We start from the raw sequence: 15,068 nt of genomic DNA on the forward strand, positions 1-15,068 counted from the left end.
ATATCTATATCTAAACAGCAGTTGTTGCCTGTAAAAGTGACAGAAATAAGTAAAATTCAGAATATGAAAGAACAAAATAAATGCAAAAAAAACCCCAACCCCAGTCTGAAAAAGTAGAGGTGAATACAGTCTGCAAAGGTTGGATGCTGATTTACTTAAGTTCAATTTAGGCAAAAATTACCAAAGTTCAGAGAAGAGCGTTTTCAGATCTAGGTTCTGAGTTTTGCCTGTTTGTACTAAACAGCAAGACTGACAGGTAGTCCATCTACTAAAGGGTGGGAAGTTGGAATCACATGAATATACAAAATCTATGGAGTGTATCTTTAAAGCAAATGCTCCTTGCTTGGCTAAATGTCAATGTTCAAGCAATGCCTACCACAAACAGCATTAAAAAAAAAATTGGCAGGTGTCCAAGAGAAATCTGCCCTGCATAATATGTTCCAGTGAACATTCAATAGCCTTTTGGTGAACCTGCTGGCTCAGAGTTTCCTTGAACAGGATCTTTAAAGAACAAAAGAAAAACTGATAGACATTTTCCTTTTTGCTAGTATCCGCAAGTTGCACTCAGCATTACTGTTTAGCATTAATTTAAAAAAAGAAATCTTCAGAACTGCTTTGCCTTATTAATTTACAGATATGCAACCATGTAGGGCACTGACTGTTTGATTAGCTTGGGTACTCTTCTAGCTTTGTTTAAATAATGTGTTGTTTAAAAAAAAAAAAGGTAAAAAACACTTGGCTCGCTTCCCCCATCGTATGGTTTCATCTGTAAAATATATATTATTATCTTTATGTACCTGCTTCACTAGTTTGTCATGTGGAATAATTAATGGGATTCATTCTCAAACCCATTTCCCAAGCAATCCCTTTGACTTCACTGGGTTTATTGGAAGAGGTAAGAGTTTCTGGGATCAGATTCATTGTTTATGCAGTGCTTTGAATATATGACATCTAAACATTGTGATGTGACGCCATGTGTTAAAACTACTCTCCTTGACTGTTTTTATTTCTTCCCTGAGGTCCCAATCCTGCCAAGAATTTAGCAATGAGGTTTTCACTTTGTGAGTTATCACTCTGGAAATATTCACACCTTATAAAGTTAAGCTTGTACATTAGTATCTGTAGGATCAGGGCCCTACTTATTTTTTTTTATTAAAGATGAAGTTTCCATTTCTTCAGCCCAGTGACTGTGACTCATTTAAAATTCCTTTTGAGGGTTTAAATTGACATTAAGGGAAGTGTCCAGGCCTTTTCCTGGCCCATTGCACAGGGGTGAATTTCATCTAAAAGGTCTCCCTGTGTATACTGATTTTCCACTCTAGAATTTCTGAGTCTCCTAATAATCCATTAATACACAGCAAAAGCTCTAGTCTCAACTTTTCATTTTCTGCACTTGAAGTCTTTTGTTACATTTGTGGTCAGAAAGGTCCACCTTCAACTTTTTTTTTTTTCCATTCAGCTTTTACTTCCCTCATGAGCACTCTTCATGGTTACTAAGAAAAAATTAAAAGAGACTGTGACCTTTCTATTAATTGCTTCTATAACTAAAAACTAGTTTGATAATAAATGAAATCCTAGTTCCTTAGCTGTCCTGGAAATAGATACATTTCTCAGAAAATGCCTGAGTTAGGTTGCCTGTATAAATGCAAGCAGTACTTACCTTCTTAAATGTTATAAATATTCCATCTTTGCATGAATATGATAACTTCCAACTTTATCTATAAGCAAAGCAGGTTCCTTCTGAAAACTTTCAGCTTTCAAGAGTTGTGCCCAGTGGATGATAATCTTTAGAGAAAATTTAGAGTCTTTAAAGTCATTTATGCTCAATGGTAAATTTTGTAGGAAATGGAGTTCCAGGTAAGGAAAAGTCCTTGCTTTATTTTTTAATTCTTTCACTGTTATCCCCACAGTAACTAAATTGTATTGTATTTAACACCCAATAAATTATCTAAATCTCATTTTTTTAAATTAGTATTTCCTTAAAGCTTCATGCTTTCATTTTAGCAGCTTTTACTGTGCATTAAACACCTTAAAAATATGTTAGTGCTATTTTTATTTATCTGTCAAATGCCCCCAGTAAACAATCTGAGCCCTAATTGTACCTTCCTTGAATTTATGATCCTTAAATATTGTAGGCACGTCAAATTTCTGAAAAGAGAGGTAATTTTGAACTGGGCTTTAATCTTCCAACTGAATCAGATTTTCTTTCAAAAGCGTCTGGTTATAATAGGAAAATATATAATGGAATAAATCCTATTATAAACTACTGTATCGCTTCCTTGGTTTTTAATAATTAATTTTCACTACATCTAAACTGTCCTACAGAAGGTATTACACGGAAAGTTTCATCTATTAAAAAGTCTAACACAGAAATGACTGGAAGTCAGTAAAGTCAAAGTACTGTATATTTCCACTGATTGAGTATATTACTGACATTATTGTACTGTAGTGGTTTTCAACCTTTTTAGATTCAAGGCGCCCCTCGGAAAATGCCAGTTCTTAACTTTCATTCATTTTTGCTTATGGAAAAATACTAATAATTTTATATGCAGATGGTGCAGACAGGATGATTTAAGTATGAATTAAAGTCCCTTGAAAAATATATATGAGGTACAAGATAAATAAATACAAATAGACTCATTGTGATCCTCAGTTGAATATGACATGTTCATAATATTCTAATGTGAGTTTGGGGGTTGCTATACAAGACTTCTGATGTGAATATCAAAGTTAAGTTTTGTTATTTTGAATGGGATTTCAAAAGTGCTTATTATTGGCCCAACTCTGCTCTGACTTCGGCAGTAGTAGTTAAGCCAAAACTGAGCATTACTGAAAATCAACTGAGAAAATTATGCAGTGGATTTGCATGCTTTTATACAATATGACGCAGAGGGATTTCTTCCAACAGATGATGAAACCAGGACCAGCTTTGCCATTTATAAAGGAATTTGATGAAGCATAAAGAATGCACTAGTTCTTTCAATGTAGAGGGTTGATCTGCTAGCAGAAAGATCACCAGTGTAATTTACACAGCTCCGACAGATTTCTTCTCAGCCTTTCTCAATCACAGAAGCACTGAATACTGCAGCTGTGCCCAGGCACACTGGCTCCTGTTCCCAGTCCTGGCCCTGGCAAATCCCATATGCAAGGGTTCATGAAGGATTCTTTGGAAGGCTATTTTCCACAGGTCCTGTAGCAGAAAAATTCTCACAAAGCTAAACTTAGAATTTTGGAAACCCTTCTGCTGCTCCTACCCCCTCAACTACTGTAAAGAGGGTGAAAGAACGAAGCTGTCTCACATAGGCTTCATAAAAACCCTGAAAACTGTGACTTTGCTGCCTCTAGGGCAAAAGAGGGATAATCTCTCATTTCTGGATAGTTTTCAGTAACTTTTTCCTGTTTGGTGACTCTGTTTTATTCCTGTTTAAATGTTACTAAGGATACAGGAATTCAGTCACATGAAGTTTTCTAACTAAAATTTGCAGAGGTAGAAGCAAGGTTCACAACAGATGAAGATATACTGCAAAAATTATACGTGCATTAGGCTGTATATGGCATTTACAGGGACAAATGCACTTCATTCCCCTCTCTAGTGATTCTATAGGGCTTCCCTAAACACTATACAATATAAAGGATTTATGAAGCACCCAGGAATGACTATGTGAAAAGTTCTGCCAGTTTGTCATAGGACATATTGGGGAGGTAGCAGATTTTTTATAACTTCAATCATAGAAATAATAAAGTTCATAAACAAATAGACTTCCTACACTTACCAGGAAGGTATGTTGGAAGTAAACTTGCTGAAACTGTAGCAGAGATGGAGTCAAATTTTCAAAATACTCAGTGGGTCCATCTACATGAGATGTTTACTGTGGCATTGCCTAATTAGCTCCACAGTAAATGTCTCAGCATCTACACATGTGGCCCTATTAAGCCGCAGAAAACTCGTAAACTCCACAGCAGGGTGGTACTTGTAAATACAATATTACCCTGCTGCAGAGTTTTTACATGCAGAACAATACACGTGTAGATACTGACCTGTCTGGCTGGGACATAAGTGTGCTTCAGTTTGGGGGCTGCCTGACAGCTAGCCCCACACTGGGGCACCGTTGTGCCCCAGCCATCTCTTCTGCAGCACATTGAGCTGGGTTGGAGCAGCCCTGGGCTAGCAGGCTGACCCCTCAGGGCTGAGGCTGCTCCAACCAGGCTGAGCATGCTGCGATCCTGGGCGCATATTCAAACAGTGTGTCTGGGAGCAATACACTCCAATGCAAAAAGCACTGGGTTGATTACTTCAAATTAATTGCATGTATAGATACACCCTATGTGACTTAAACATATTTCCCTTTGACTCAAGTCCCTGAGTGCATGTCACTTCCAAAAACTGTCCTATGTCCTATATCCTATATATCCTAGTGACTTCTGAAAGTTTACCCCATAGCCATATTTTGGTTGTATTTTTAAGGTATCATATAAAATAATGGTAAAGGGGGAAAGTGTGTTTGATTGCTTCCTTAAGATGTAAAATGAAGGTCTCCAGTATTTTCAACAACAAAAGATATGCCTGTTTTTATATTAGAAATTCAGGTGCTCACTATTCTTTCCTACAAAAACCTGTGGAGCGTTTGTTGGATTATGGTTGTGATTATGGCCCCCCAGGGGTGCTATGAGTAAGGACTTAATTCACAGGGGCTGCCCCCCAATTTCCCAGGTCAAATGTGGGCCCTGGCAGCTATTTTGTAGGCAGAGTATGTGGACCTCCCCACCCTGGTGCTCTGGTGGCCCTGCCCCTCACCACTGATTGGCTGTGGGGGCTGTCTGCCATGTGGCCCTGCTCCTTGCTGCTGATTGGCTGTGAGGGCTGTTCATCATGCAGCCCTGCCCCTGGTCACTGATTGGTGGAAAGGAACAGAGCCACATGACAGGCAGCCCTCACAGCCAAGCAATGGAGAGGTACGTGGCAACAGCCATCTTGTCAGCAGCCCTTTGAGTGGGCAGCCTTCCCCTCCCCAGCGAGCTGCTGCAGCACTTGGTAAGGGTTCCCCCCCCCCCCCCCCAGCAGATTTCATGGATTCTGTGGATTTCTCAGGCATTGCCCGGATTTCATGGAATCTGCAAAATCCACAAAAATCACAAATTTGGTAGGTCCCTAGCTATGAGATACTCTGATGGGTGCCACAGTGTGAAGACATAAGCAAAGTGTGAGGAAATAAGTTCAGGCTCAGGCTTACCCTGGCCTGGCAGATTCCCCACCCCCACGGCCTGGGTCACCTGCAAGGAGATAAGCACTGTAATATACAAATTAGTTTTTGAAATCGGGTGCCACTTAATTCACAGAAGTTATAGAGGGGTGCCTCGAGTCCAACTAAAAAGGACTTTGATGAATGTTTAACACCCTGGGGCATTTGTACACACACCTTTTCGTGCCGTGACACACCAGCGTTCCAGTGGGTTGGAGCAGACTCGATTAATCGAGTCTGCTTCACACAAAAGCTGACACACACTGTGTTGCAACGTGTGAAGTTGTATAAGTGGTGAAATGTGTGTCAGCATGCAGAGAATAGCAGTGGTGTGCTTTTGAACTAAAAGAATTTTGAGGTGTTTTAGTTCAAAAGCGTACTGCTGCTTATACTGGGCACTTTTAAAAGCCCCCAGCGCTGTGGCACAAGTATGTGTACAAATGCCCCTGGTGAGGGCTTATTTTTGTTAACACTTTAACTCAAATTCCTGACACATGATTCAAAGTAAAGATCTCCAGTGAAAGTTTTCATGGTCCTTTCAACAGGAGGGTGAGAAAGATCCTACTGCAGTTCTCAGGTCTGCCCAGCTTGGGGGGGGGGGGAATTTTTTTTAAGAAAGCCTTCATGATACAATAGAAAGTAGACTAAAGAGAACAAATATTCTCTCTATCTTTTTATCCTTTGTCGTCACTCCTAAATTTAAAAATGTATCAATAAAGACAGCAGGCCTGGTGACCCTGGGCAATGGTTCTGCAAGGTGCCCCATGTGAGCATATAGCACTTGATTAGGGTATTAGTATGTTTGTATTATTTTGCATGCTCTTTGAGATTTGTTTGTTTGTGCTTTTTCTCTTTTGTTGTTTTTGGCTTTGATGGTAGTTTGTTCATTTCATCATTTCATGATGTCATAATTTTGGAAATACTTTATAAAAAGTTCTCTTATCTCACACCTCCTTATTAGTTAGATCCATTCTCTTACCACTGCTCAAGCTCTAAAAATAAATTTAGAACACATAGATGTACATTGCAGCCAGTGGGTTACTGAACAGAGGCAAAGAGACAATATTCAAAGAGATTTGGATCCAGTTCCTGACTTAGCCACAGACTGACAATGTGGCCTTGAACAAATGCTCTCCAGAAAATTTCAAAAGCAGCTCAGTACCTTTAGTAGTTAAGTTACATTTTCAAAGGTGACTTAGGCACTTAGAAATCCTTTTTGGAATATTAGCTTTTAACCTATTGAAGCATTTTCACAATGCATCTCTACTGCTGCCTTAGTTCTTTGTGATTTAAATCAGGGGTGTTCAACCACCTGCCTTTGCACCAAATGCAGCCCAAGGAGCTTTGGAATCTGGCCTATGGGGCTCCCTATGGTATGGGAAATTTGGCAGTGGGGGAGGAGTGGCAGTATTGCCACCTCACTGCCAAAATCCCAAGCCCGACAGGGTGGGGCAGAGCCAGGCCACAACCCTCCCCTGCATGGCCAGATGAGGGTATGGCCACATCCCCTTCCCTCTGTGCAGCTTGGTTGGGGCTGGGCTTTACCCCCTCCCCCTGCACAGCTAGTATGAGGCTGGCCCATGCCCCCTTCTGCCCCGCTCCCCTTTGCAGGGCCAGGCCACATCCCCTCCCCTCCACCTAGCCAGGTTGGGGCCGGGGAGCCAGGTAATGGCTGGGCCAAATCTTCTTCCCCTGCACAGCTGGATCAGGGCCGGACTGCCTGTTGCTTTCCTCTGCATGGATGGGGCCCTGCTGCACCTGCCCCAGTTGTCCGATTGGATCCACCAGAATCTGGCCTGTGGAAGGATCAGGCACTGCCCATCCAGTCTTCTGGATGAAAAGATTGAGCACTACTGATTTAAATCATAATACTTCCCTATCTCATAGGACAAAATCCCTTACTGCATGCAAGACTTTCAGTGACTGTAATGCAAGATCTAACAAGTGTACATTTTCCCCACCCAACATATATAAGAGCCTGATGCTGTGATGTTTGTTTAAACTGGAATCAATTGAAGTCTTGTCTGTATAGCAACAGCAGGATCAGGACCACAGTGCCTAAACCACTAAAACTCTTGTCACTTCTTCGACTAAATAAGACAAACTTTAAACAGGGCATAGGAACAACACAAAGCCATTTTGGATGGGCAGCAAATAACATGTTATTAAAATTTTAAGGGGAAAAAAGGTAGGCAGAATATAATTATCTCAAGTGGAATATGGTTAAGACACTGTACCTGATATCCAAAACCATGATTGGATATTTAACTACTGAATTTCCAGTACCACTTTCTATGCACAAGGTAGTTCATTCAATGTCTCTTCTTCAAATTCAAACCCAATCTTAGACTATATGTTTTGAGTGCTGGCAGTCAAATAGAATAGAATGACATACACCTTCAAGAACAGAAGTTCTCTCTGATCTCTACTGTGTTCTAGCTATATATGTATCCTGACAGCTTTATTTGTATTTCTTCAAATATCACTTACATTGATATAGGGGGGAAGGAGCTTAATTCATTTTTGGGTAGTTTTAGCCATGCAAACTCAAAATTCCTCCCCTATTACATACTTGCGATCCATGTGTGCACCCCTGTACTTGAAATGTGGGATAGAGACAGGGTTTGACTGATCTCACTGAACAGATCATATACCAGAGTCCAGTAACTATAATTAATTTAATGAGTTTACTCCTGATTTATATCAGTGAAAAATGAGATCAAAAGCAGGCACACTATTTGCACACTAAAATAAAAGAAAGAAAATAAAGGGGAAAACGACGCAGTGCTGATAGACCATGTAAGCACAGAGGTGGTTGTCGCTGAAACTATATGCGTACACACACATGTACCTTCTTGAATCTTCTTTCAATCACCAGGAAAAGGGTTTTAAAAATGCTTAATGATTCTGAATGCCCAATCCGAAGGAGCTTGAAGGGAAATTATTTCTAAAATGTTCTGAAAAATTCATCTTAAAAAATTTGAAATGCTCCTTTAAAATATCTCAGCTATAACATAAAAAAAAAAATTGAGAAACTGTAAATCTCTAATCACTTTTGAAAATTTAGATCCACGACTAATTTTATTATGATAAAAACCAAGAAGAAACAATTTTCTGAATTATATCTTAAACTTTAGATTGAGACTATTTCATTGCCTACTACTTTTAATTTTGGCATATAAAACACTGAAATGTCTGGGTGAAGCATATGTACAAACTAATTTGCTTTGTACTGAAAAAAAACTATTAAAATGATTTGAAGAGCTCCAAATGTGGTGAGACATTTTAAAATCACTGAATATTTATCAGTGAATTTGCAAAATCCTAAATAAATATCCTTTCAGACAGTATACAGAATTACAAACTGAAACCCTGAAATATTCTGATCTTTGTGTCCCTTTAAGTCAGTCTGTAATAACCCCACAGCATGAGATTGAATTCTAATCGCAAAAATGCTTCTTGTGCTACAGATGAATACAAAGAAAATCAAAGTATTTTAACCAACCATATCTCTTCATTATGGTTCCTAACCCAGAAAAACTAGTGTGACCTTACTGTTTGCTGAATCTGTAAATAAGTAATTATTTAGCTTACTTATTAAAGCAACACCACACCCTAACTAAGATGAAAAACCAGACCTACAAGATAATCCTCATCTCATGTTTCTGCTGGCTGTAGTGTCTCTAAGTATTTGCTTATATTCTAATACTGGAATTATATGTATGTTCTGTGCTGGAGCTGGAAATGTGAGGGTCAGGTGGTAAAACCAGCAAGTATATTTATTTTCTAATTTCTGATTTTAAAAGATAGACTTCCAGATATAAAGCTGTATATTCCTCCCAGCAGAGCTTTTATTGTTGATTATTTAATCATATTACTTCAATTAATTCAATTTTCATTAAGCTGTATTTGTGCATGTGTATGAAAGACTTCAAATAAGGAAACTGCATTTTATATGTAACTGATACTGTCAGTAGAATTAGCTTTTGTATGCTTTGCAAGGGTCAAATAAAAGCAGTGCTTTTAAAAATGGTTGGGAAATGTGAAACTTGAACCAAAATTCCAGAAATTAGAGGTTTTGATATATAAGAAAAATATTAAAAACAATGTGAAGCTGTAAATATTTCCCCTAAAGTGGTTTCACTTTCACATTTTTTAATATTCAATAAGGAACTTTACCAGGTGAAAGAAAAGGTATTAAAAACATAGAATAGAGTTACTATTATTATTACAGAAAGAACTGAGAGAAGAATGGTCCAGTGCTTAGGGTACAAACTTAAGATACAGAAGACCTTCATTCAGTTCCCCGCTCTCCCAGAAACTACCTGTGTTACCTTGGGGGAAAAAAAAACCCAAACAAACCACTCAGGCCTAGAGCTGTAGGCTTGGTGACACCTAGCCAGACATCACCAGACCGTACTTGGGCAACTGGCTCCAGTAGTGGGATTTATAAACCCAAGTGAGGCATTTAATTTTTCCATACAATTAATGGGGAGAGTTAAGGCTTTTCTGTACCACAGAAGCAGTGTGCCCTCGGAAGCACAGGGCCAGAAACAAAAGTCCAGAAATTAGATGCGTTGATTCTCAGACTCTAGCAGGCAGTGGAAATGGGCATGGAACAGCCTAACTGGCAAGCTTCCCACTGTGGAGCATGTCAGAGGATTCAGGTGGACAGTACCTGGGCCCTCTCTGTTCAATGTGCTGGCTGTTCCTAGGTGCCTAAGGGCTTGTCAATACCAGCCCCTCTTCTTTCAGATTGGCATGGTATTGACAAGCCCTTAGGCGCCTAGGAACAGCCAGCACATTGAACAGAGAGGACACCTAAACCAGCCAACAGGAAATGCCAGAGAGAGAAGAGAGTCAGAAAACCCATGTCTTTCCTGGACTTAGGCACCAACCTATAGCCCTGAGTTACATGCCTATGTGAAAATGGTATCCACAGTTCAAAACCAACTCCCTGCACCTAGGCTCCTAAGTCACCCCTTTGAGCACAGCTAAATGACTACTGCTGCTAGTCTCCCACTTTCTACACAAATGCTTTCAACTTTAGTCTATAAAATAAAAGGTAGGCAGTAGTACTTTAAAAAGTGAGCCAATCCTCCATTTGCAAAGGGACAACTTAGCACATAAGTCCAGGAAAAATTTTGGGGTTGTGAAACCCAGATACACGTGCACATCTAACTCAAGGCTGCAAGCAGACACCTAAGTCTAGAAAAGTGGCTACATTTCAGATACACCCCTACTTGCTATTTGCTATTGGCTAGCTTAGGTATGCAAACCCCAGCTCAGCACAGTGCATTGGCTACTGTAAATCTCAGTCACAGACATCTAACTCTCCACACACTATGCATCTAAATCAGATCTGTGAATTCCATTCTGGTTGCCAAAAATTAGGTGTGGTGAAACTGAACATCACCACACCTTGGTCATTTGTGAATCTGGGCCAAGTACATTAAAGATTGTAAGGCACTTGGGGCCAGGTCTAGAATGGTACCATAGGTATTGTGGTCTTTGACTTGTTTAGGTATCTAGGATCCCTATTCAGTCAGTGCAGAGACTTGGGTACCACTAAAGTGTGATCCAAAGTTAGGCAACTGTGCACACTATACAGAGAATATGGAGAGGTACATACTTCCAAAGAACAATCCAGACACTTCCAAAGAGCAATCCAGATAGCCTGGAAACCTAGGGCTAGCCAATAAAAAACAATAAAGGGGTGTGTCTGAACTCCCGCCCTTCTCCACAGATTTGGCTCCTAGCTCAGGTAGCACATTAGGCATCTCTGTTCACTCAGGATCCAGAATGTCTAGTCCCTCCTCCGAGAGTCGCTGCCAAACTACGGGGAGAAGGGATGCCTGACTTTTGCATAATAGTCTAGAGGTTAGAGTACTCACTCAGGAAGTAGGAGACCAGTGCTATAGGTCCTCCTCAGCCTAAGGGTATTCACATCTCCTACCTCCCCCATGCCCTAACTACTAAACTACAGAACAGTCTTGGGGTATGGGGAGGGCAGCCATGTTCATCATTCTTGTTGAAGAAGCTGGACCCCTGGGCAGAAAGAATCCTAGAGCCGGAGAGAGCACAAGAGCAAGCAAAACAAACCTGACTAATTTAGTGGCTGGAGTGCTCAGCTGATGGGGAGACCTGGGCTCCAGTCCCCGCTCCAAGGGAGTTGTTTTGTTGTTTTTTTTAAATCAATGACAGTCATTGTAAAATATATAAACAGCCACAGAGGCAAGGGCCAAAACCCAGGACTTCCCCCTCTTAGAAGAATGCCCTCCTCACTGGGCATGTCTACACATGCATTTAAGCTGGCTAAAATTTACTGCACATTAAACAGGAGTAAGCCAGCATCTATACATGCACATGACCTGGTACTAGATTTAGTCTCAGGTCAGAGTGCCCTGGTGCCCACTGGGGGAGCTCCAGCCACATGTATTTACACAAGGCGCTTTACTACGCAACAGATTATATTGCTGCACAATAAAGTGTCACCATCTACATGTGCACAGCAATTAGGGTACAGTAGACTCATTTACAAGAGGTCCCTTCAGATCCTGTGCTGCCAGATACTATCTGGTAGTACAGTAAATTACTGTGCTTAAATGAACATGTAGATGGTGATGCCAGGATAAATTTATTCCAGTTCAAATTAAGCCATCATATATTCAGTCACATTAATTATATGTGTAGATGCGCCCCTTGTAACCTGAACCCAGACTACTCTACAACTTGGTGATTAGAGCAATACACTGAGAGGCAGGAAAATTGGGTTTGCATCTCCCAGATTGAGTAGGGTTCACAACCCAGGTCTCACACTTCCTGCATGACTGGTCTATTGAGCAAGAGGTGTGGAAGGACCCCCAATACTTTTGAGCAAGCTCAGAGTTACTAGCATGCATTAGACAGCCTTGAAGCATGGCTCACAGATCAGGACCCTCACCCGAGTACTTAAGTTTCTCGGCATCATTCTGGATCTGAAAAGAGCTCATGCAGGAGCTAGGGGTCTACATGCTCAAAGTAATATGTTCAGACTAGATCACTTCTAAGGAAGTGTAGATGTCAGACCACTGACTCAAACCTGAGGCTTTGACCTAACTAGCACAGCTGCTTATCCTAGCCTGCCACCCTACTACCTGTCACCCAGGCTGGTCAAGGCTGGTCTAAGGCCTCTAGGAGGGCATAGCCCTCTGCCCCAGAGTTGCCAACTAACCCTCCACTTCCCCACTATGAACTCCTGAGTCAGTGTGCAAGCACACTGACTCCACTCTGTTTGTTCTACTAGCTTGTCAACCCAGCTTGCTCTCTGCCTCCACTCTCTGCCTGACTTCCCAGTTTCCTGATTCAGCTTGTTCCAAGACCCACTCTTGGACTAACTTTCTGGCTTCTTGACCTAGCTTGTTCCTGGACTCTGCTCACCCCTCCTGACACTGGTCAGCATATTGATCCCCAAGTGGCTCCAGACCTGGCCATCCACAACCCAGCATGCCAGCAGAAGCCTAGCTATAGGATCCTAAGGAGCCCACAGGTCAAATGGGAGGCATTAAATAGGTTTTGTGGCTCTAGGCATGTTTTGTCTGGGGCACTTTATGGAGTCTCTAGTACTTCTTCCTTTTCAAAGTCAAACCTCTGCCTGGGGTAGGTATGGTGTGGGTTACATTGTTTGGTTTAGAGAGGACTTAGTATGGACTTGGGAAATCAAAGGAACGTTGAAATTATGAGTTGATATCATTTATAGATCTTTTACAAAACTAAAGGTATCATTCTTAACTAAAACACTTCTCTAAGAATTTTTTAAAAACGAATAGTGTTCTTAGTTAAAATACATATCTTACAGTAAACATTGATGATTCTATTTGTAATTAAGTAGTATAGAGAAGATAAAGATTGCTAGGAATACCTATTGGGGAAAACAGATGGTTCTGACTAATGCATATAACGCTACCTGAGAATGAGAGAAATGGTTTATCCAATGGCCATTGTGCTACATTTTGATTATTATCTGAGTTAAGATGATTGTGAATATTTATTTTTATTTACAGTGTTTTGGACAAATATAATTCTTTGCAAGGAGAGGCTTTCAAGGCCAGGTCTGTTTTAAATCAGATACATTATGACTTACCTTTCTGTGTAAATCGGCTCTTAGTATACTTTTGTGGGTCAGAATACTTTGCATATCTGCTTTCAGATGTCACAGACTATACTGAAAATTAGTTACTGCAACATAAAAAGATTTGTAAAAACATGGTGGTTTGAATGTGCCAAGTAGTAATACCAGCCAAAATTCACATAGAATCTGCAGGCTTGTTTCAAACAGATACAGAAACTGATCTGTATTATGTAAAGTTGAGAATGCATGCTTATGAAGAGAAATTGATTCTATACCTTTTACTCAGGTCTTTATATATCACAAACATGCACTCTTTTAAAATTAAATATTCAATCACATTACAATGAAATCAAACAAAAATGTAGGTCTCTCAATATCTGCATATTTTCCAATTGCATTAACATACTTTAATACAATATGATTTGAGGACATGAAAAATATTATCAGCCCAAATTGTATATATTTAAATGTTGATTTTGAAAACTGAAAAACCCTATTATTGTTTTTTTACTACTAGGCATTATGAGTCACTTTCATCACTGTGGGCATTCTACTAAAGTCAGAGTTATTGCAAACGTAAACCTAACTGTCCCTCTTAAATGATATACAGAGACGAACACCCCAAATACTAAAGAAAAAACCCAAATTATTGTGAAATATGTGCAAAAGTAACTTGTAACAAACTAATGAATAAAAATAACTCTTAATTCATATGCAGGGGTGTAACAGGGGGAGCTTCCTCGGGACCAGTCTACAAAAAGCCCGCCCACCTGTTTCTGGTCCAACCACCCACCTTCTCACCTGCCATGCCTTAATGATATCTAATTAAGTTGTTAATTAGGCAGGAGACTGCCCCTAGTGCCAGGGGGTGCTATCTGCAGCTCTGTTGCTCCCCTACACTGCAGCCCAACCCTCACAGATGGCATCCTCAGATGTTAACCTTACCAGCCCCACTCTGGGCCCCAGAATCCTTCAGTCCAGACCCCCGCAAGATCCCTCCACTCAGGTGGCCTACTCCGCTCTCATTCTGGACTGCCTAGCTCCCTGAGCTGTTTCCCCTCTCAGGTGTGGTCCCTCCAGGACCTTTGGCCACACAGGCCTTGCCTCACCTCCAAGGCCAGTTGGAAACCCCAGGCCCTCAGCTCTGGGTGTCCCTCATGGTGGGCTCCTGGCCCTTTTCACCATTCTGGTCCTGGCCCCAGCATTGACCAGTCAAGGGTACTCTAAGTCAGGCCTCTGAGCCTCTAGCCCCACTCTCTCCTGGGTCCACCTTCTGGCCTCTACTAGGGGTAACCCACCTGGTTGTGGGAGCTGGGATTATTAAGGCACCCCAACCCACTTTTCACCAGGGTGATAACTGGCCTGGCATTTCCTGGGGGCTCTCACACCACTGAGAGCCCCACCAGGCCACCCACTCCTGGCAGGGTGAAGTTGTTTTAGGTCATGCCCAGGACCAGGAATCTCTAAACCATCCCCTACAGCTCCTGTCCTTACCTCCAGGTTGTTGCATGCAGCCAGGCAATGTTACTGCCCAGCCTGCCAGCAGCAAACTGCTCTGTTTCTATAGGCGGCCAAAGATCTAAAATGACCACCACAATCAAGCACCTGCTGGCTGCTTGGCTCAGTCCTTAAAGTGGAAGGCACCAACAGTGCCCTGCCACAAAGGGGAAAATCATTCCAAAATATTCTTTAAAATGTCAGAATAAGAAACCCAAATC

This window comes from Alligator mississippiensis, chromosome 2 (assembly GCF_030867095.1).
Source record: "Alligator mississippiensis isolate rAllMis1 chromosome 2, rAllMis1, whole genome shotgun sequence".
Classification (NCBI taxonomy): Eukaryota; Metazoa; Chordata; order Crocodylia; family Alligatoridae; genus Alligator; species Alligator mississippiensis.